The sequence below is a fragment of the Sapajus apella genome, unplaced genomic scaffold (assembly GCF_009761245.1).
Source record: "Sapajus apella isolate SASKATOON/1434 unplaced genomic scaffold, GSC_monkey_1.0 scaffold17, whole genome shotgun sequence".
Taxonomy (NCBI): Eukaryota; Metazoa; Chordata; class Mammalia; order Primates; family Cebidae; genus Sapajus; species Sapajus apella.
Genome location: NW_022436957.1, coordinates 17,397,065 through 17,420,028, shown reverse-complemented (window position 1 = coordinate 17,420,028; position 22,964 = coordinate 17,397,065). Strand labels below are relative to the sequence as shown.

The 22,964-nt window shown below is 40.4% G+C and overlaps 1 protein-coding gene across 1 annotated transcript in view; it reads left to right on the top strand.

Moving 5' to 3' along the window:
- The window catches only part of SMPX (small muscle protein X-linked), a 57,463-nt gene extending 39,406 nt beyond the window's left edge, over positions 1 to 18,057 (top strand). The window contains exon 5 of the mRNA XM_032286112.1: positions 17,630 to 18,057. The gene's annotated coding sequence lies outside the window, so the exon portion shown is untranslated. The remainder of the gene's footprint in view (positions 1 to 17,629) is intronic.
- The last annotated feature ends 4,907 nt before the right edge of the window (positions 18,058 to 22,964 follow it).

The window sequence follows — 22,964 nt, the reverse complement described above, 5'->3', positions numbered from 1 at the left end:
TCTTGCATTTCTGCCTGCGCAGGACATTCCTCGCTCCAACCCTAGTGAACTTCTCCCAGTCGATGGAGGTGCCATGCTGATTCCAGGCCTTTACACATGCTCATGATATTTTGATATTTGTTTCCTCCTGTACTCATTAGCTGGCTAACTCCTACCCATTATTCAAATCTCAGTTAAATACTATTTTTGAAAAACTTGTCTGTTGCCTCTTAAACTGGATAAAGCATGTATAGCTTCCTGTGTTTGTCCCAGGATAGCAGCACTCATCACAATGGAGGACTGGATTGTCATTGTTTATTGTCTTATTTTCCTTCTAGATCTTAAGTTCCATGAAGGGGGATAACCTGTCTGATTTGTCCACTAGTGTATCCACAGTGCCTAATACATTTTATAGTATATAATGTAGCCCAAATAAAACTGGGAATTCTGCTTTTCACTTTTAAGACAATTTAAGCAGCTTTAAGCACAGAGCTGTGTCCAAAAGAAACATACGTTGTTTTCTAAAAATGGCCCCTTTATTAGTCTGTTCACATGCTGCTAATAAAGACATACTTAAGACTGGGTAATTTATAAAGGGAAGAGGTTTAATTGACTTACAGTTCAGCATGGCTGTGGTGGCCTCAGGAAACTGTCAATTACGGTGGAAGGGCAAGCAAACACATTCTTCTCTACAAGATGCAGGAAGGCGAACTGTCGAACAAAAGGAGAAAAAGCCCCTTATAAAACCATCAGATCTCGTGAGAACCCACTATCACGAGAACAGTTACCATGATTAAAATACCTCCCACCTGGTCTCTCCCACCACATGTGGGGATTGTGGGAACCACAATTAAAGATGAGATTTGGGTGGGAACACAGCCAAATCATATCAGCCCCCAAAAGGAATGTAAATCTTCACCTAAGAAACATTTACATTGTAAACGAGTACAATGAACACTGGGTGATGGCTACACTGAGAGACCAGAATTCACTTCTATGCAATGTATCCATGTAACAAAACTGCATTTGTACTCCTGAAATTTAAAAAAAAAAAAAAGATTTACATTGTAAAACACACTGTAAAACTACCTAAAAATCTTCTCATTGGCCCAGGATTCCCTCATCCTGGAGACATTTTACCTCAAATCTCTCTTCTTTCTTTCCAAGAAATCCTATTTTCCACTGAGTCCCCAAGAACCTTTTCCATGTAATTTAGGTTCAATTCACTTTTTTCAGTTCTCCACTCTACACATTTAGATCTCCCCAACCATCAGCACCATAAAGAGCTTGAAGCCAAAATGACAAAGACTGAATTTTGTTTGGAAGATAAGAGGAGGAAGTGATGTTTTAATTTATAAGCTTTTTGTGGATCTTTGTCCCTGAATAATACTAATAGTACATGCTGACTATGTTGGAGGCACTCTGCTAAATGCTTTACCATGTTATCCCACAACCACCCTGTGAATTTGACATTATTATTTCCCTATCCTTTGGAACACTGGGGCTTTCGTTGTTGGGTAAGTTGCCCAAGGTAGCATAGGCAGAAAGCAGGAAAGCTGGGTTTGAAGGCAGAGTGGGCTGTGAAAATGTCTCCATAGTAGGCACTCAGGAAACATTAGTTGACTGCTGAGACAGGGTCCCACCTGGGAACCAACTTGGAAACTGGCAAGGCAAAGAGTATAAAAGCAATTTCTCTGATGAATTGACTGCAAACACATGTCAAAGCTTTATTTTAAAGCTGCTTAAAGAGGCTTCAAAACTCCAGTTCTAAAACTTGGAGTAGGAAAACATGTGGTTAGATAACACTGTGAGACAAGGTACAAGTGATCAGTAAATTCTGTTACAAGGTGACTTTAGTGAGGCAGGTATATCAAATCTCTCAGAAGGGGCTCTTAATCTCATTAAAGTTGATTAGAAAATTACTAATATGTTTTATCAGCAATGCTTCCCAGAAGGGATCACTTAACACATCACTGCACAAAGCTCTGTTCTAGCTCAGGTTTGCGATCATTGTATTTCATCAGAAACAGTTCTCTTTAAACCTGCCCTTTTCCACCTCAGCACTATGGACAATTGGGCTAGATAACTGTCATTGGGGCTGTTCTGAACACTCTAGGATAGTTAGCAGCATCCCTGGCCTCTACCCACCAAATGCCAGTAGTACCCTCTCCTTCCTGATTGTAATAACCAAAAAATGTCTTCACATGGTGCCAAATGCCCACTATGGGGTAGAGGGCAAAAATCATTCTCTCCCTCTATTGAAAACTACTGCTTTAGAACCTTCATTTTCAAGTGGTCCATGGACCAATAGCAACAGCATCCCCTGGGTATTTACTAGATTTGTGTGGTCTCAGGCCTCTCCCCAGAACTTCTGAGTCAGAATCTGCAGTTTAACAGGATCCCCAGGGATTCATATGGATGTTGAAGACTGAGACGCCCTCCTAGGCTGTGTTTCTCAACCTTATCTGCACATCAGGGCACCTGAGGAGCTTTACAAATTACTGATTGCACTTCCAGAGACTGATGTAATTGGTTTGGGACAGCCTGGGCTTATAAAAACTCCCCCCCAGGTGATTTAATGTGTAGCCACATTTGAACTCTCATTCTAGGTGGTTTAACCGCCACACCAGCATGTGTGTGTGCACGTGCGCACGCGCGCACACACACACACACACACACAGCAGAGTTACAACAGCCTATAAATGAAATCTCAAATCTCCAAATTGATGATGCTTTTTTCCTTTCCATAAACATCCTTCTTTTTTTGGCCTTTTATCGCTTTTAAGATTATAAAATTAAGTCATTAGATGTTAGCGTCAAAAGGTAAGGTTTGGATATAAGTAGCTTTTAAAATAATGGGTGGAATGATTTAGAGGAAAAAATGAAGGCATTGATTTAAACTTCCCTGGATAGCTTTTCAAAGAAGAGCCATCAAAATCATCCCTCAAATTCTCCATAATTAAAAAAAAAAAAGGTACTTGAAAAAAAAACAAACATTAAATAGCAAACTCTATCAAGAAAATTGTTTTGCATGAAATGTATAATTATATAAAGAGCCCATGTAAATTGGAAAGCAAAATGCTAGCACCTTAATAGACATAGGAAATGAACTCACAATTCACAAAAGTGAATGTATAATTAGTAGAGAAGCCTAAGAAAATGTGCAGCCTCACCAGAAATCAAAGGAATGCTCAAGTAAACAGTTACCGTTTTTCCTTTAAGAAAATCCACAAATATGAATAGGAAAGTGATCGTGAAAAAGATATATACTCATTCTCAACAAATATTGAGTATCTTCTGTATAGCAGGCACACAGTAGCATAAATGATGAGTGTGGGGGGATTAATAAATGGAGAAATTCCCGGTCATTGTGGATTTATATCTCTTCCAACCTAGTTATGTCTTGATGGAAGTCCATTCTAAAGAAAATGTTCATATGGAAAAAGTTGTGTTCATTTATGGTAGCAAAGTTGATTAAGAACCTGTGTCCAATAATCGGATTCCAATTAAGCAAACTCTGGTGCAGTCACCTGATGACATACTATGGATACTATTTGTGATATAATGAATGATAAATAATTGATACAGTGGGGGGACGATCCAAGATGGCCGTTTAGGAACAGCTCAGGATTGCAGCTCCCAGTGAAAGCGCAGAGGGTGAGTGGACGCCGCGTTTTTATTGCCCACAGACTAGGAAATTCCCGGGCGGAGGAGCTCCACGCTCGCCAGCGCGGCTGTTGCGGCCAGCGCGGCTGTGCCGGCCAGCGCCGCTGCTTTGCCCCGCGTGGCTGCTTTGTCGGCGCCCTGGAGCCGCGGTTCTCCGTACAAAATACACCGGTCCGGGGGCCCTTTTGGCTGGCGATTGGAGCCACGGGAAGTCGCCCATACGCCGGTTCAAAAAGGGGACTGAGCAGAGAACCAGGACAGTAGAATCCAGGGGAAAAAAACAAAAAAAAGCGCCACAAACCTCAGTGCCGCTGTTCAAGCCAGCGCAGTGAGTGGCCGCAGGGGAAAACAAACAGACCCCGGCACCTCTTCAACAGGCGACTGGAACACCAACTTAAAAAAGGCTCTGAGGCAGGGAGCCAGGCGATCAGGCTCGGCTGGCCCCACCCCCACAAAAGAACAGCAACCAGGAACTCTGGATTGAGAGTTTCACGGCAAGCGCAGCTGAACCCAGGACGGTCCAGCTCTGTGGGGAAGGGGCGTCCGCCATTACAGAGGCAGCCCGCCGTTGCCAAGGCAACCCGCCATTGCTGAGGCAGCCCGCCGTTGCCAAGGCAACCCGCCACAGCAGAGACTCCGCCCCAACAGAGGCGGGCCACCATCGCCAAAGCAGTTCTAACTACACCCATATAAACAGGACTGCAGGAAAGTTCACTCCGCAGCGGGGCGCAGCCCACAGCAGCTCAGCAAAGCTGCTATAGGCCGACAGTGACTAGGCTGCCTCCTTGCTGGGCTGGGCAGGTCTGAAGGAGAAAAAAAAAAAAAGAAGGCGGCAGCATAACGGAAACTCATAAATAAAGCCCTAAATCCCTGGGACAGAGCACCTGGGAACAAAAAGCAGTTTATGAGTTCTGCTGCAGCAGACCTAAAAGTACCTGCCTAGCAGCTCTGAATGAACAACAACAGAGCTCGCAGCTCACCGTTTGAGCTCCTATAAAGAAGAGACCGTCTCCTCAAGCAGCTCCCTGACCCCTATATATCCAAAAAGACACCTCATAAAAGAGAGATCAGATTGACACTAGGCGGGTATCCTTCTGGGACAAAGATAGCAGAAGAAGAAAACTGGTAACAACCCTTGCTGTTCAGCAGCTGCTGCAGGTGAACCCCAGGCAAGCAGGGCCTGGAGTGAACCTCAGCAGACCTACAGCAGAGGTGCCAGACTGTCAGAAGGAAAACCAAGAAACAGAAATAACCTCATCATCAACAAACAGACCGTCAATCTGAAAGATTTGAGACCCAATCTGAAAGCCAACAACCACAAAGTCGACAGGTGGATAAATCCTTAAAGATGGGAAGAAACCAGCAAAAAAAGGATGAAAACACCCGAAACCAGAACACCTCTCCTCCTAAAAGGGACCACAACTCCTCATCAGCAAGGGAACAAAGTTGGAGGGAGAACGAGTGTGATGAAATGACAGAATCAGACTCCAGAAGGTGGGTAGTAAGAAACTTCTGTGAACTTAAAGAACATGTTCTAACCAAATGCCAAGAAACTAAGAACCTTGAAAAAAGATTTGACGAAATGCTAACAAGAATGGACAAAATAGAAAGGAATATAAGTGAATTGATGGAGCTGAAAAATGCAACACGAGAACTTCGTGAAGCATGCACAAGTATCAACAGCCGAATGGACCAAGCAGAAGAAAGGATATCAGAGGTCGAAGATCAACTCAATGAAATAAAACGGGAAGGCAAGACTGGAGAAAAAAGGGTAAAAAGGAATGAACAAAGTCTCCAAGAAATGTGGGACTATGTGAAAAGACCTAATCTACGTTTGATAGGCGTACCTGAATGCGACAAAGAGAATGAATCCAAGCTGGAAAATACTCTTCAGGATATTATCCAGGAAAACTTCCCCAACCTAGCAAGGCAGGCAAACATTCAAGTCCAGGAAATACAGAGAACACCACAAAGATATTCGTCAAGAAGAGCAACCCCAAGGCACATAATCGTCAGATTCACGAGGGTCGAAATGAAGGAGAAAATACTAAGGGCAGCCAGAGAGAAAGGTCGGGTTACCCATAAAGGGAAGCCCATCAGACTCACAGCAGATCTCTCAGCAGAAACCCTACCAGCCAGAAGAGAATGGGGGCCAATATTCAACATCCTTAAAGAAAAGAACTTTCAACCCAGAATCTCCTATCCAGCCAAACTAAGCTTCATAAGTGAAGGAAAAATAAAATCCTTTGGGAACATGCAAGTACTCAGAGATTTCGTCACCACCAGGCCAGCTCTACAAGAGCTCCTGAAAGAGGCTCTACACATATAAAGGAACAACAAGTACCAGCTCAACTAAAGGGCAAAACAGCCAGCTAGCACCAAAATGGCAGTATCAAATTCACACATAACAATATTAACCCTAAATGTAAATGGACTAAATGCCCCAATCAAAAGACACAGACTGGCAAATTGGATAAAAAGACAAAACCCATCGGTGTGCTGTGTCCAGGAAACCCATCTCACATACAAGGATACACAAAGGCTCAAAATAAAGGGATGGAGGAAGATTTACCAAGCAAATGGAGGGCAAAAAAAAGCAGGAGTTGCAATTCTCATCTCTGATAAATTAGACTTTAAAGCAACAAAGATCATAAGAGACAAAAAGGGACATTACATAATGGTAAAAGGATTAATGCAACAAGAAGAGCTAACGATCCTAAATATATACGCACCCAATACAGGAGCACCCAGATACATAAGGCAAGTTCTTAATGACTTACAAAGACACTTAGACTCAAACACAATAATAGTGGGAGACTTTAACACCCCATTGTCAACATTAGACAGATCAACCAGACAGAAAATTAACAAGGATATCCAGGACTTGAACTCAGACCTGGACCAAGCAAACCTAATAGACATTTACAGAACTCTCCACCCCAAATCCACAGAATATACATTCTTCTCAGCACCACATCACACCTACTCTAAAATTGACCACATAATTGGGAGTAAATCACTCCTCAGCAAATGCAAAAGAACGGAAATCGTAACAAACAGTCTCTCAGACCACAGTGCAATCAAGTTAGAACTCAGAATTCAAAAACTAACTCAGAACCGCACAGCTTCATGGAAACTGAACAACTTGCTCTTGAATGTTGACTGGATAAACAATGAAATGAAGGCAGAAATAAAGATGTTCTTCAAAACCAACGAGAATGAAGACACAACATACCAGAATCTCTGGGACACATTTAAAGCAGTCTCTAGAGGAAAATATATAGCAATAAGTGCCCATATGAGAAGCAAGGAGAGATCAAAAATTGACACCCTGTCGTCAAAACGAAAGAGCTAGAGGAGCAAGATCACAAAAACTCAAAGTCTAGCAGAAGACAAGAAATAGCTAAGATCAGAGCGGAACTGAAGGAGATAGAGACACAAAAAACCCTTCAGAAAATCAATAAATCCAGGAGCTGGTTTTTTGAAAAGAACAACAAAATAGACAGACCACTAGCCAGATTAATAAAAAAGAAAAGAGAGAATAACCAAATTGATGCAATAAAAAACGATAAAGGGAATATCACCACAGATTCCACAGAAATTCAAACCATCATCAGAGATTATTACAAACAACTCTACTCACACAAACTAATAAACCTGGAAGAAATGGATAAATTCCTGGACACTTGCCTCCTCCCAAGCCTAAACCAGGAAGAAGCTGAAACCCTGAACAGACCATAACAAGGTCTGAAGTTGAGGCAGCAATTAAGAGCTTACCACCCAAAAAAAGCCCAGGTCCAGATGGGTTCACAGCTGAATTCTACCAGACATACAAAGAGGAGCTGGTACCATTTCTTCTGAAACTATTCCAAACAATACAAAAAGAGGGAATTCTTCCCAAATCATTTTATGACACTAACATCATCCTGATTCCAAAACCCAGCAGAGACTCAACAAGAAAAGAAAACTTCAGGCCAATATCCATGATGAACATAGATGCAAAAATCTTCAATAAAATACTGACAAGCCGATTGCAACAGCACATCAAAAAGCTTATCCACCATGATCAAGTAGGTTTCATCCCGGGGATGCAAGGCTGGTTCAACATACGCAAGTCTATAAACATAATTCACCACATAAACAGAACCAAAGACAAAAACCACATGATTATCTCAATTGATGCAGAGAAGGCCTTTGACAAAATTCAACAGCCCTTTATGCTAAAAACACTCAATAAGCTTGGTATCGATGGAACGTATCTCAAAATAATAAAAGCTATTTATGACAAACCCACAGCCAATATCATACTGAATGGGCAAAAAATGGAAGCATTTCCCTTGAAATGTGGCACCAGGCAAGGATGCCCGCTCTTACCACTGCTATTCAATATAGTATTAGAAGTTCTAGCCAGAGCAATCAGGCAAGAAAAAGAAATAAAGGGTATTCAAATAGGAAAGGAGGAAGTCAAATTGTCTCTATTTGCAGACGACATGATTGTATATCTAGAAGACCCCATCGTCTCAGCCCCAAACCTCCTGAAACTGATAAGCAAGTTCAGCAAAGTCTCAGGATACAAAATCAATGTACAAAAATCACATGCATTCCTATACACCAATAACAGACTTAAAGAGAGCCAAATCAAGAACAAACTTCCATTCACAATTGCCACAAAGAGAATAAAATACCTAGGAATACAACTAACAAGGAATGTAAAGGACCTCTTCAAGGAGAACTACAAGCCACTGCTCAACGAAATAAGAGAGGACACAAACAGATGGAGAAACATTCCATGTTCATGGTTAGGAAGAATCAATATCGTGAAAATGGCCATACTGCCCAAAGTAATTTACAGATTCAATGCTATCCCCATCAAGTTACCAATGACCTTCTTTGCAGAACTGGAAAAAACCACCTTAAACTTCATATGGAACCAAAAGAGAGCCCGCATAGCCAAATCAATTCTAAGCAAAAAGAACAAAGCGGGGGGCATCACACTACCAGACTTCAAACTATACTACAAGGCTACAGTAATCAAAACAGCATGGTACTGGTACCAAAACAGAGATATAGACCAATGGAACAGAACAGAGGTCTCCGAGGCAACACAACATATCTACAACCATCTGATCTTTGACAAACCAGTCAAAAACAAGCAATAGGGAAAGGATTCCCTGTTCAATAAATGGTGTTGGGAAAGCTGGCTAGCCATGTGCAGAAAGCAGAAACTGGACCCCTTCCTGACACCTTACACTAAAATTAACTCCAGATGGATTAAAGACTTAAACATAAGACCTAACACCATAAAAACCCTAGAAGAAAATCTAGGCAAAACCATTCAGGACATAGGTGTAGGCAAGGACTTCATGACCAAAACACCAAAAGCATTGACAACAAAAGCCAAAATAGACAAATGGGACCTAATCAAACTCCACAGCTTCTGCACAGCAAAAGAAACAATCATTAGAGTGAATCGGCAACCAACAGATTGGGAAAAAATTTTTGCAGTTTACCCATCTGACAAAGGGCTGATATCCAGAATTTACAAAGAACTAAAACAGATTTACAAGAAAAAAACTAACAAGCCCATTCAAAAGTGGGCAAAGGATATGAACAGACACTTTACAAAAGAAGACATACGTGAGGCCAACAAACATATGAAAAAATGCTCATCATCACTGGTCATCAGAGAAATGCAAATCAAAACTACATTGAGATACCATCTCACGCCGGTTAGAATGGCGATCATTAAAAAATCTGGAGACAACAGATGCTGGAGAGGATGTGGAGAAATAGGAACACTTTTGCACTGTTGGTGGGAGTGTAAATTAGTTCAACCATTGTGGAAGACAGTGTGGCGATTCCTCAAGGACCTAGAAATAGAAATTCCATTTGACCCAGCAATCCCATTACTGGGTATATATCCAAAGGATTACAAATCGTTCTACTATAAGGACACGTGCACACGAATGTTCATTGCAGCACTGTTTACAATAGCAAAGACCTGGCACCAACCCAAATGCCCATCGACGATAGACTGGATAGGGCAAATGTGGCACATATACACCATGGAATATTATGCAGCCATCAAAAACGATGAGTTAGGGTCCTTTGTAGGGACATGGATGAACCTGGAAACCATCATTCTCAGCAAACTGACAGAAGAGCAGAAGATCAAACACCGCATGTTCTCACTCATAGGCGGGTGTTGAACGATGAGAGCACATGGACACAGGGAGGGGAGCACTACACACTGGGGTCAGTTGGGGGGAAATAGGGGAGGGAGGGTGGGGGGTGGGAAGCTGAGGAGAGATAGCAAGGGGAGAAATGCCAGATGTAGGTGATGGGGAGGAAGGCAGCAAATCACACTGCCACGTGTGTTCCTATGCAACAATTTTGCATGTTCTTCACATGTACCCCCAAACCTAAAATGCAATAAAATAAATAAATGGGAAGGAAAAAAAATTACAAAAAAATAATAAAAAAAAATAATTGATACAGTATAAAACTGGAGAAATGCTTCAGTGATTGAGTCAATTTTGAAAATGCTACAATGGTATGGTCCCCACATCCAACACACACAATATATATTTGTATATTTAAGGTTTCAAGGAGCCCTTAAACTAAGAAAATGGTTTATCTTTGCTTAACCCCATATTTCTCAATTTATCTGATGACTGATGCTCTTCTCTTTCCCTCTTTTCCCCTTCCTTTCTTTCAAAACGAAAACTTGTTTTATCATCTCTTGGAACTATTATTTCTCAAATGAACAAAACCTCAAGGATTTGCTGGCATATACAGTAGTATTTAAGAGCTATGTAAAAATAAAGGCCATACATGGGTATATACATGGTAAAAAATTCATCAAGTTCACTTAAGATTTGTGCATTTTACTCTATATAAAGTATTTTTAGAAACATTCCTAGATTCTGAGAAGGCATGAAATATTTTTAAGTTGAATTTTGGTGTTCATTAGAACAAAAGCACGAATATTTGATAAGTCAACTTTTAGGTACACTACAGATATATTTCTGTGTATCAGTTGCTAATGTGTGCCTCTAATGTATTTCCAATATGTACTGATTACTTAATGATATGGTTTGGCTGTGTCCCTACCCAAATCTTGAATTGTAGCTCCCATAATTCCCATGTGTCATGGGAGGGACCCAGTGTGAGGTAATCAAATCACAGGGGCAAGTCTTTCCTATGCTGTTCTCGGATAGTGAGTAAGTCTCATGAGATCTGATGATTTGATAAAGGGGAGTTCCCTTGCACATGTCCTCTCTTGCTTGCTTGATGCCATGTAAGATGTGATTTTGCTCCTCCTTTGCCTTCCACCATGATTGTGAGGCCTCCCCAGTCATGTGGAACTGTGAGTCCATTAAACTGCTTTTTCTTTATAAATTACCCAGTCTTGAGTATGTCTTTATTAGCAGTGTGAGAACAGATTAATACACGTATGCTAATTTTTACAAGTTTTACAAAAGAATTTAGTGTAGCAGAAAGAGCTCCAAACCTCATCCTGGATCAGCCAATAGCTAGCTGTGTGATCCTCGACAAGTGACTCAGCCCCTCTGGATCTTAATTTCGTAATTTCTAAAATGAGGATCAATACCAAAATTCTAGTTCCATTCATCTTTGAATAAGTTTTACTATTTTAAAATATTATAGTTATATCTTTGCATAATAATATGTCAAAAGCCATCTTTTTATCTCACTACTCAGTCTTTGGACCACTAATTACCATCATTGTGACTGTGGAAACAATCAATCATTCAGCTTTAAGGTGATTTCTATGACAATGTGCTTTCCAGGAATGCATTATGGGAAGAAGGCAGGGAGGCTTACATTTGTTTCACACATTCTGTTAGTTAAATATCAAAAATTAGTTTTCTGTTTGTTGCTCCAGAAATCCTGGCTGCCACAGATCATTGCTGGACAGTTGTAGGAAGATTCTGTGTACTTCTGATATAATCACCATTGTCTCTAGGCCTTGAATGCCAAGGCATAAACAGTGTAGAAAGATTTTTGTCATCTTTGGAAATGATGAGAACCTCTTGGTTAAGACATCAGTCTCTTTGACTTATTTATCACTTTGTCTACTTCTAGATTTTATTAAACTCTGCCTTGGTAGGGAAATCTTGGGTCAATATTTCTCCAATGAAGTTGGTGGCCCCTTTAGAGACAGGGAGGACAATGAATGTCCTGAAGGATGAAGAGAAATTTCCCACAAAATCTGGAGCTGCCTATGGTGACTGTCTTTGATAATGCCCCTTTCTCCACCATGATCTCACCAAACAAATGTTGTATCTCAGTTGCCAGCCCCTAACTCTGACTTGATATCCAATACAACAAACTCTCAAAACAATAGGATTAATAAAAAATATTTTAATGAGATTTGGCCTGGATGTGCAATTTGCCTTTACTTTATGGTCGCTCAGATTCTCCAGGAACTGCACATAGCACTTCTTTAATCTGGATTTCAGTTGTAGGGTGTGACCAAGACAAATGCTCTGGTCTTTGTGCCTTCCTCTTCTTCCCTGTTTTTATATAGTTATTGGTAGAAATATTTCAGTTTTCACTTTAACTACCAAAGGCTTAATGAGTTGTAAAGGAAAATTTGGTGGATGTTTCACAATTTAGAAAAAAATGTTTCTAAGTTTTACTTAGAGTTTTGTTTCTCTGACTTTACGAGTACCTGTTTGGGACAAAAGAAAGAGTTCTGGGTTTTGAGTTGTTTGGGTGCAATTCCAGGCTGATCACCTCTCTGACCTTGGGTGTGTGTTGTTCCTTACATGCCTTAGTTGTAGCTTGTACCACTTTCCTTAGGGTGTGGTCCTGATGAGTACAAAAGACAATGTGTGTGAATGTGCTCTGTAAACTCTAGAAGACTTTCAGGCTTTTGTTTTATTTCTGATGCCCTTTAAGTAACTCCAAAGCTTTAACCAGTTTGCTCTGGGTGCATAGTTGGCCATTGCATATGGAGCCAGACGATAAGGCACTGCCTTCTCTCAAGTACTTTTGAGTGTCACTGTGTTTATGGCTCTATAATTTAGCACCACATAGGAGGAGGTTATCATTGCAGTGCCCTGAGTGTCTGGTTAAAGGACCAAATGCAGACAAGTGTTGAGTGGACTCCAATTCCCACATGATGTATGTGGGGCCATGGCGACTATGAGTAACACAGCTATAAATGGGTCACAGCAAGGCATAAACATCACATGTCTGGACTTAGGGTGACACAAGGGAGATAGTTGGTGTATCATCCCCACACCAGACAAGATATGCCCTTCCCAAATGTAAACTAGAGGTTGTGCTTCCATGTCATTTTTGGTTTGGGTACAAAAGGTATGTGGGGTATCTGGAGAATAACTTTTCAGCTGGTTGCCTTACCTTCCCCATCGTTCTCACAAATGTCCCCTACAGGAGAACAGGGCACAGGAGAATAGCTGACAGCTGTTGTCTAGGCAGCAAAGCAGTGTGGCCCTGGAGACAGCCCAATACACTTGCATTCCAACACCCTGACAAACAAGTGTGCTTTACAGCATGGGCAATTTTAGCTCTGGATCCCTTCCCATTGTTTCTCATTTCTAAATTCGAGCCGAGACGAAGAGCAGGGAGATCAGGTCTCTGGATTCCCAAATTTTTGAATTCTCGTATCATGCCGCCATCCCGAGCACACGCTGAGTCTCCAAAAGCCAGGGATGGAGACTCCAGCCCTCTGGGGACTTTGTACTCTGGGAAGGACTATATCTGACCTTATCCATCAGTGCAGTCCTGTTTCCAGGCTTGTTGGGCCGTTTTGAATTCTACCGGGGACCCAGGAGTGTGGGAAGCTGAGGGACAGGGCGATCTGCAGGACACCTGCAATGGTTCCTCTGTTTCATCTGCCACCTTATGCCTGGCTCCTTCTGCAAAGAAGAATCAGGTTTATTTTGTAGGTTGAACAAGCTAGCTGTGTAGTCAGTTGGTGGAGCACCTGGCACCTAGTAGGTGCTTAAAATTGGCACTGCCACTGTCAGCTGTTTCTCCACTCCCACATGAACACAGGCTGATAGCACTGGCCCAGCTTCTCCCTCTTCACAGTTTTTATTTCAGGCTTCCTTTGGCTCTCAGCTGCAGTTAGTAAAGGGAAAGAGCACAGTTCCCCTGGGGCTAGTGTTATATTAAGAATTCCATGTATTTGTTTTTCTAAATAATATGGTCATCTCACAGTGGTCATGGTGGTCTGTGAAAACTGGATCAAGATTTCCCTGTGTTTTAAAAAATTTTTTATTTTCATAGTTTTTGTGGTACAAGTAGTTTTTTGTTATATAAATGAATTATATAGTGATGAATTCTGACACCTGTCACCGGAATAGTGTACATTGTACCTAATATGTTGTTTTTATCCCTAGCTTCCCTCCCACCCTTCCCCTTCTGAGTCTCTAAAGTCCATTATATCACTCTGTATGCCTTTGCATACTCGTAGTTTAGCTTCACTTGTGAGAACATACCATTTTTGGTTTTCCACTCCTGTATTACTTCACTTAGAATAGGGCCTCCAGCTCCATCCAAGTTGCTGCAGAAGACATTATTTCATTCCTTTTTATGGATAGGTAGTATTTCATGGGGTATACATACCACATTGTCTTTATCAACCCATTATTTCTCTACGTTTACAAAAGTGTCTCAAAGTCGGAGAGGCCTATAAACTGAAGCCAGTTGTGAAGGGCATCTCATGGCTTTCAAATACAAATGGCTCATCCTGTGTTTCTGAGCATAGCCATAATTTCACTTATCTATCTGGGACAGATAAAGCATGATCAGAGTCCATATTAAACCTGCCATATAAATGGTACCCATTTCTGGGTTGCAGATGGTGCTTCTCAGTCTGGACACATCTTGGAGAGAAATCACACCTCATAAAACATGCTTCAGCGACAATTTCCTGTGGGTCATCGCCCATTCCATGCTGTTCAGAGAAACCCAAGGAATGCCTCGGCTTCAAGGGAAGCTTGTAATGGGCCTCTCACTTAGAGAGACTGGCCATATGTCACCCAGCACAGTAACCATAGCAGTAAAGTGTCTAGAACATACCCTTGCCATCATGGAGCTAGAGCTGGGACCTAGGGCAGAATTGGCAGCATAGCACATAAACCAACACTCCTCAATTTCTGCATCTATGGGTCTTCACTCATTACTGCTGCCCCACATTGAAGAATGTGGGTTTGGCTATAACTGCAACTCCAGTTCTTTTCTATCTTCATTTCCCCAGTAGTCCAACTCATTAATTGCTGGACCCCTGCTATGTGTCAGGTGCCATGATAGGCAATGGGATGTAAAAATGAATAGGACATCTTTATATACTTCATATTTATAACTAAAATAGTTAAACACATAGAATCAAAGAGTGAAGTGGTGCTTGCTGGGGGGCAGGGGGAAATGGAGAGTTACAAATCAATAGGCATAAAGTTTCAGTCAATCAAGATGAGTAAGCTCTAGAGATCTGCTCTACAACATTGTATTTAAGGTCAACAATGATGTATTACACACTTAAAAATGTATTAAGAGATCTCATATTTTGTTCTTTTAATAATAAGATAAAATGCTGGAGTATTTAAGGTCAACAATGATGTATTACACACTTAAAAATGTATTAAGAGATCTCATATTTTGTTCTTTTAATAATAAGATAAAATGCTGGAGAAATACAAGAACCTATGCTGACTGCTGTTGATAGCATTTTCATTTCTGCAATCATTAGTAATTTCCTACCTTTTCCTCTGGTTCACAAACCATCCATCCTGTTAGTGGAGTGGAAAGAGCCCCAAAGTCAGGACAACTGTGTTAAATTCCCAGTTTTTCTATCTAGCAGCCATGAGACTTTGAGCTAGCTACTTTGTTTTTTGAACCTCCATGTATTTCATCTAACGGTGAGTATAACACAACCTGCATCACAGTAATGCTAGAAATGTTCAATGACACAATGGGCTTTGTGATCTCTAAAGAAATATACAAGAAAGAGAAGCTTTCTTATAGACAGATCTCTGATGTAGACTTCTCAGGGCTCAGTGGCCAGAACTGGGTCCCATGGCTCCCTCTAGCTGTAAGAGAGACTGAGAAATAAAGTATAGCATTTGGCTCACCAGCCTTTGTAGTAGAGAAAAACAAGGGTTCTGGAGGGTGCCGAAACAGAGTTTCTGCCCCAGCAGGGGGAATATCCTTGTCTATGGAGTTTTCTTTCTCCAGCCATTGACAATAAAAAAGGTGAGCATTCAATTTTTAAGAAAAGATTTAGTCCATTTACATAAGGAAAACACCCTAGGAATGACACCAAAGACTAATGAAAAATAAATGTAAATAGTATTCAAGAGTCCCTGCATTACAAGAGGTTTGAAAAGAAGTGGCAGCATATCAATTAGCTATTGCTGCATACCAAACCACCCCCCAAATTCAATGTTTAAAACAAAATCATTTCTTATTCTAGCTCACATGTTTTGGGCTCTGCTGATACAGGTTGGGCTCAGCTATCTTGGCTGGCCTCACTGTTGTGTCTGCAGGTCATCTGGGGGCTCTGCTCTGCATGGGGCCTGGTTAGGGTGCTTTAGCAGGGGTGACTCTCCTCCACATATTTCTTGTCCTTCTTCTGGGATTAGAAGGCTAGCCTGGGCATACCCTTGTTATGACAATAGCAGAAATACAAGAGTAAGCAAAAACATGTGATACCTCTTGAGGCATAGGCTCAAAACTGGCACACCATCATTTCTGCCTCATTATGTTGGCCAAAGCAAGACATGTTGCCAAACTCAGGCATGAGGAATTACCCTGCCCACAGTGGTAGAAAACTACAAAGTTACATGGCAGTAGGGAGAGGTGAAGAACTGGAGCCAAGAATGCAAATTTACCTCAGGCACCAATGTTCTTACAAGCCATAATCATAAGACTAACACTATAATCCTTCAGTAGAAGCTATCCTAATTTAATTTAGAATTACTTAAATCACTAGAGCCAAAGTTGATGGCCACAGTATCTACCCATAGGTCATTTACATTCATGGAACGGAGAGAAAAAGTTTTCAAGTGAAAATGGGGTCTTCGATTTTGACGTGTTCCTATCATATTGATTTATAATCTGTCCCTAACATATCTCATGAAAATTAAACAACGATGAACCCGGAGGACATTATGCTAAGTCAAATAAGCCAGACATAGAAAGACAAATATGGCATGATTTTACTTATAAATAGAATCTAAAAACGTTGAACTCATAGAGGCAGAGAATCAAATGGTAGTTGCCAGGGGCTTGGGGGGTAGTGTGAATGGGGAAATGATGGTTAAAGAATACAGAATTTCAGTTACACAAGAGGAATATATTCTGGAGATCTCATATTAGTCCATTCTCATGCTGCTATGAAGAAATGCCTGAGACTGGGTAATTTATAAAGGAAAGAGGTTTAGCTGACTCACAATTCTTCAGGGCTGGGGAGGCTTCAGGAAACTTACAATCATGGCAGAAGAGGAAGCAAACACGTCCTTCTTCATGTGGCAGCAGCAAAGAGAAGTGCAGAGCAAAAGAGGGGGAAGCCATTATAAAACCATCAGATATCATGAGAACTCACTATCATGAGAGTAGTATGGGGGAAACCGCCCCCATGCTTAAATTTTTATCTCCACTTAGTCCTACCCTTGACATGTGGGGATTATTACAATTCAAAATGAGATTTTGGGTGGGACACAGCCAAACCATATCATATCTGTTGTATAGCATCATGACTATAGTTAATAATGTATCCTTCAAAATTGCTAAGAGATCTTAAATGTCCTCAACACAAAAATAAGTATGTGAGGTGACAGATATGATAATTATGTTGACTTAATCATTTCACAGTATATGCATATATCAAAACATTGCATTGTACACTATAAATATATACCATTTTTGTCAATTATGCCTTAATGACATTGGAGAGAAAAAACTCATGGTTCCTTTGTTTTTTCTTTTGCAGGAGTGATGTGAAGAATTAAAGAGGAAGAGGATGGATTCAAATGAATATAGCTCACTAAAATTTTATATATTTGTATGATGATTACGAACTTCCTGAATGCCTGAGATTCTAGCAGAAATGTCCTGTTTGTACATTTATATATCTTCCTTCTAGTTGGCTGTATTTCTTACTTTAATTTATCTTCACTTTTGGCACCTCACAAAACAAATTAGCCCATAAATTCACCACCTGGAGGGTATGGTTTTGAGGAGGGATATGATTTTATGGAGAGTGATATGGCAATGTGCCTAATGATTTTGATGAAAAGTTTCTAAGCTATTTCCTACAGTATTTTAGTCAATATTTGGAAAGTGTTTTAGTTCTTCACCTTTTAAATTATGTCAATAAACTTTTTATGAGTTCAAATAAATATTTGAGTAAATGTAAAATGTGAATCTAGACTAAATTTTTATATTTCAGATAGCTACATATTCCCTAACCTGGAGAGAAATGAGATATGAGTCAGTCCAATCCCATATTGCCTAAGTGGGGGCCTCTCATTCTGAATTATTGAGTACCATGGGTAAAACTGGCTGACTGACTGATCACTCATATGAGGTTAAATATCACCTGAGGAATTGGATATCATTGATACTCTTCTGCCAAGGATGAGGAGTTTTACAGTGAGTGCATTTTACATCTATAGAGGCTTAGAAACTCCCCTCACCCAGATGGAATAGAGTTCATTATAAGGCACAATAAAGTAAAGCTGAGCAAACAGAACAAGAGAGGAGAAGAGCCATCCAAAGATGAAACATGTCTCCTGCTGCTAAAATGGAAAGTCTCTATGTCAACTGAATCAATGTCCAACACTATCATAGACCAAAAAGAATCACCTGTGCTCCTCTAGAGTCCTATGATCTTCTGAAATGCTCGGGCAACTTCACAGTGTGAAGATTTGAGGGACCAGGTTATCAAGATCACACTGTTTGAAAAGCAAGCATGTCACCTACCTGGTATGCAGAGACCTCAACACCATTTCTCAGGCTGAATGACTTTGATCCTTGCTTCAGAGTCAACCATTGTAAAAAATCAGATGTACTTTGAAACATCCCAAGTATAAATTACTCTCCCGCTTTTCTGTTTCATAGAGATCGGTTTCCAAAAGCAGGACTACCATTGCCTACACATGTGACTGGCCAGAGTCAGCAGTGCCTGATAAGTTTACGTTTTCCCGAAAAGGTGCCTGTCTGGTCATAGGTACTACGTGTTTCACCAGACTGTGGTTTATTTGGTCATCTACATCTAATATATGCATTTGGCATGGGGATTATCAATCAAACCAAAGTATACCAGCCAAAGAATCTGTCAGAAGACGAGGTAAACAGGTTCTAAATAGGTGTTAGGTTGCCTCAAGTTGTCTCACTCTATACTGATTAGAGTAGTTGGGTAGGGTTACCAAATTTGCCTCAGTGCTCACTTTGTTTTAATGTAAATTATGTTCAGTTTCAAAATTAAGTTCTGGTATAATGTTATAAAAATTGTCTTCATATTTTAATGTAGTCTTCCAAGGCAAATTTGCAGCACAATACATACAAAAGTCATTAGACAAATTCTATGGATTTTTTTGAATTTTAAATTTAATGTGCAATGTATTTTGTTAAGGCTCAAATTGACTATTTATAGGATTTAGGAACTTCCACATTCTATCATTCATTGGATAGCACATAATATAAGAAAAGACAAAGTCTTTGTTTTTGATGGAGTTATAATTTTTAAAATTTACACATTTCATATTAAATGGCTCCTTAAAAACCTATGTCTCACTGAAACAGCCTTATTTATCTTATAGATTTATAAACAACCAATCATTATGCAACTTTTACATGAAAAAGAAACAAAGTACAAACCAATGAAGATTCATTAGGAGAGAGAGAAACAACCCTGGTGTGAGTAAGCATAAGGTACCATACTTAGTTTTTAGTGTGCATGCTGTAAATGTTGTGATAATCATATTCTACTACAAGCTGAGTATCTTTGAGTACAATACAACAATCACTCCACTCACATTTTTTGGATGCCTGCTATGTGTCAGGCTCTATGCTAAGTGCTGGGGGAACACAGAGCACCTTCATCCAGGAAAATCACCTTGCTTAAAACAACCTTCCCCCTCCCCCATGTATGGGATTTTCCTATAGTGTGCTTGAGGCATCAGTGAAAGAAGGCCCCACTCGGTCCAGGATCTCACGGGACACTTGGAAAGCTTCTCTCTTTGGAGCAGAAGCCATTAGGAACACATAAGCCTCTCCAGAATTATCTCAAGCACTCATTTTGTATGATCTTTACATTTCAACAGCACAGACTGAAAGGTAATTAGCTTTGTTTCCAAGGTTACTTACTGAATAGCTGAATGACACAGTAGTATTCTAAGCTAGGCCGAGGGCATGGGAGATGATAATTACCCAAATGAATCCCTCATTTTTAACTAGAGCAGTTAGAGGATTTACAAAAAGCTTCACATTCTGATCAGGTCCATGTAAGGAACACTACTAATTTTAATGTACCATCCTGTGAAATCCCCTCTCCTATATTCTTGAGCTGACCTAGAATTAGGGTTCCCCCTTTGGCAATGAGAACAGGGCTCAGTTGGATTCAAGGACTATGGGTTGATCAATTAAAATTAGTGCCCTTTGAGAGCCTCTGGCATTATCCCATTACTTTGCAATCTAGCTTGAAATAGAAACTGCATTTAACTTGATAATTGATGCTCTCTTGGGATTTTAACCTGATGCTGAATGTATGCATCTGTGGCCCATTGCTAGCTCTATTGCCTCACATACCATTAATTAAATTTCTGTGCTTCTCCAAAGGAGAGGATACATTATCATAATGTTCACATGCAATCATGTATTCATTCAACAAGCCATACAAAGAGCATTCACGAAGGGAGGAAGCAACCCACCAGGGTGTTGTCAGGCTAAGAAAATACTTAGTGCTCATGTATTGAGTTCATTTTTTTTCTCTATGCAAATGACCAAACTTGTTTAGATCCTACACTGAAGGCAAATTACACTGTCAAAGAAATATATATGCTGATTGTTAAAAGAGGGGATTCAGCCGTAAAATAAGATTGTAGCCTTAACAACATCATCACCTAAAGGTGTTCTTCAGAGAAAGAAAAACAACTTCAATTAAGCAATCATTTTCAGATTGTGGAATGCACTTGGCCTCACATCCTTCACCCCTGTGCTTGTTTATTAAAGGAGGAAAATCAATCCCTTAACATTTGACTTCTGAGCAAAACAATTCAGTGACACCACCGACTAGGAGAAACCATCCTATCAAACAAGGCTCTTTTTTATGACCAGCTCTTTCCCTGGTTCAGTGAGGATATATTAAGATGCAGATTCCGGAGGGAAGGAGGCTTTCCCCTTGGGCTTCAAATATCTGCAGACTAGCTGCAAAGCCAAAGCAGGTCTGCACTCTCAAACTGAATTCTTCAAATCTGATTGTTAGTCGGGAGGGCCATGGTTAGAGGAGGCGTGCAGACAGGTTTTATCCCAGTGTGGGGGTAGCTCATGGTTTCTAGACATACAGAGTAGGGGGCTAGACTTCTCTGGACACTATTCATGCTGCTTAATATTGTTCATGCATCGATGGCGCACTAGACAAGACAGGATCCTGGGGGAATTTCTTTTCTGAAGTATTTGGAACACACCAACATCCAATCCACCCACACAAGCCATGCTGCATTATGGCTGATGGCAAGCTTTAGGAAAAAAACAAAAACAAAAACAAAAAAACAGGAAGGGCTTTGTTCTTGATTTATGATTTTGTTTTGCTTTGTTTCATACTGTGTCTTCTGGCCCTGACAAAACACAGATTCTTGATCTCAGGCAATCCTTACCCTCCTCACTCTGATGGAGGTGAATTTTCCTGCATTCAGTGGGAGAAGAGGAACATCAGAAGAAACCAAAGGAGACATGTCAACTTCTAGAAGGCCAGACACCCATGAGGGCATGGGATTTCTGCTAAGTATTGCTTAGCATTTTAAAATCATCTGGTGGATCCAACTTTATTATCATTTCCTTAAAATGGTGTGTTTCATTTATTTAAATTTACAGATGAGGAAACGAGATAACATAGCTGCTTCCAGTGATAAAATAATAATAGCGCATGTACTAAGACTCTTTATATATATGTATATGTATATATATATATATACATATACATATATATGCATATATATTATTGCACTTTGGTTCTGGGGTACGTGTGCAGAACATGAAGGATTGTTGCATAGGTACATACATGGCAATGTGGTTTGCTGCCTCCATCCCTCCATCACCTATATCTGGCTTTTCTCCCCATGTTATCCCTCCCCAGCCTTCCTACTCCCCGCTGTCCCTGCCCTACTCCTCCCCAACAGACCCCAGTGTGTGATGCTCCCCTCCCTGTGTCCATATATTCTCATTGTTCAACACCCACCTAAGAGTGAGAACATGTGGTGTTTGATTATCTGTTCTTGTGTCAGTTTGCTGAGAATGAAGGTTTCCAGATTCATCCATGTCCCTACAAAGGACACAAACTCATCGTTTTTTATGGCTGCATAGTATTCCAGGTGTATATATGCCACATTTTCCTTGTCCAGTCTATCATCGATGGGCATTTGGGTTGTAAACAGGCATCCAGGTCTTTGCTGTTGTAAACAGTGGCACAATGGACATACGTGTGCATGTGTCTTTATAACAGAATGATTTACAATCCTTTGGATATATACCAAGTAATGGGACTGCTGGGTCAAATGGAATTTCTATTTCTAGGTCCTTGAGGAATTGCCACACTGTCTTCCTCAATGGTTGAATTAATTTACACTCCCACCAACAGTGTAAAAGTGTTCCTATTTCTCCACATCCTCTCCAGCATGTTTTCTCCAGATTTTTTAATGATCACCATTCTAACTGGCATGAGATGGTATCTCAATGTGGTTTTGATTTGCATTTCTCTAAGAATCAGTGATGATGAGCATTTGTTCATATGTTTGTTGGCCTCATATATGTCTTCTTTTGAAAAGTGTCTGTTCACATCCTTTGTCCACTTTTGAATGGGTTTGTTTGTTTTTTTCATGTAAATCTGTTTTGGTTCTTTGTAGATTCTGGATATTAGCCCTTTGTCAGATGGGTAGATTGCAAAAATTTTTTCCCATTCTGTTGGTTGCTGGTTCACTCTAATGATTGTTTCTTCTGCTGTACAGAAGCTCTGGAGTTTAATTAGATCCCATTTGTCTATTTTGGCTTTTGTTGTCATTTTAGTCATGAAGCCCTTGCCTATGCCTATGTCCTGAATGGTTTTGCCT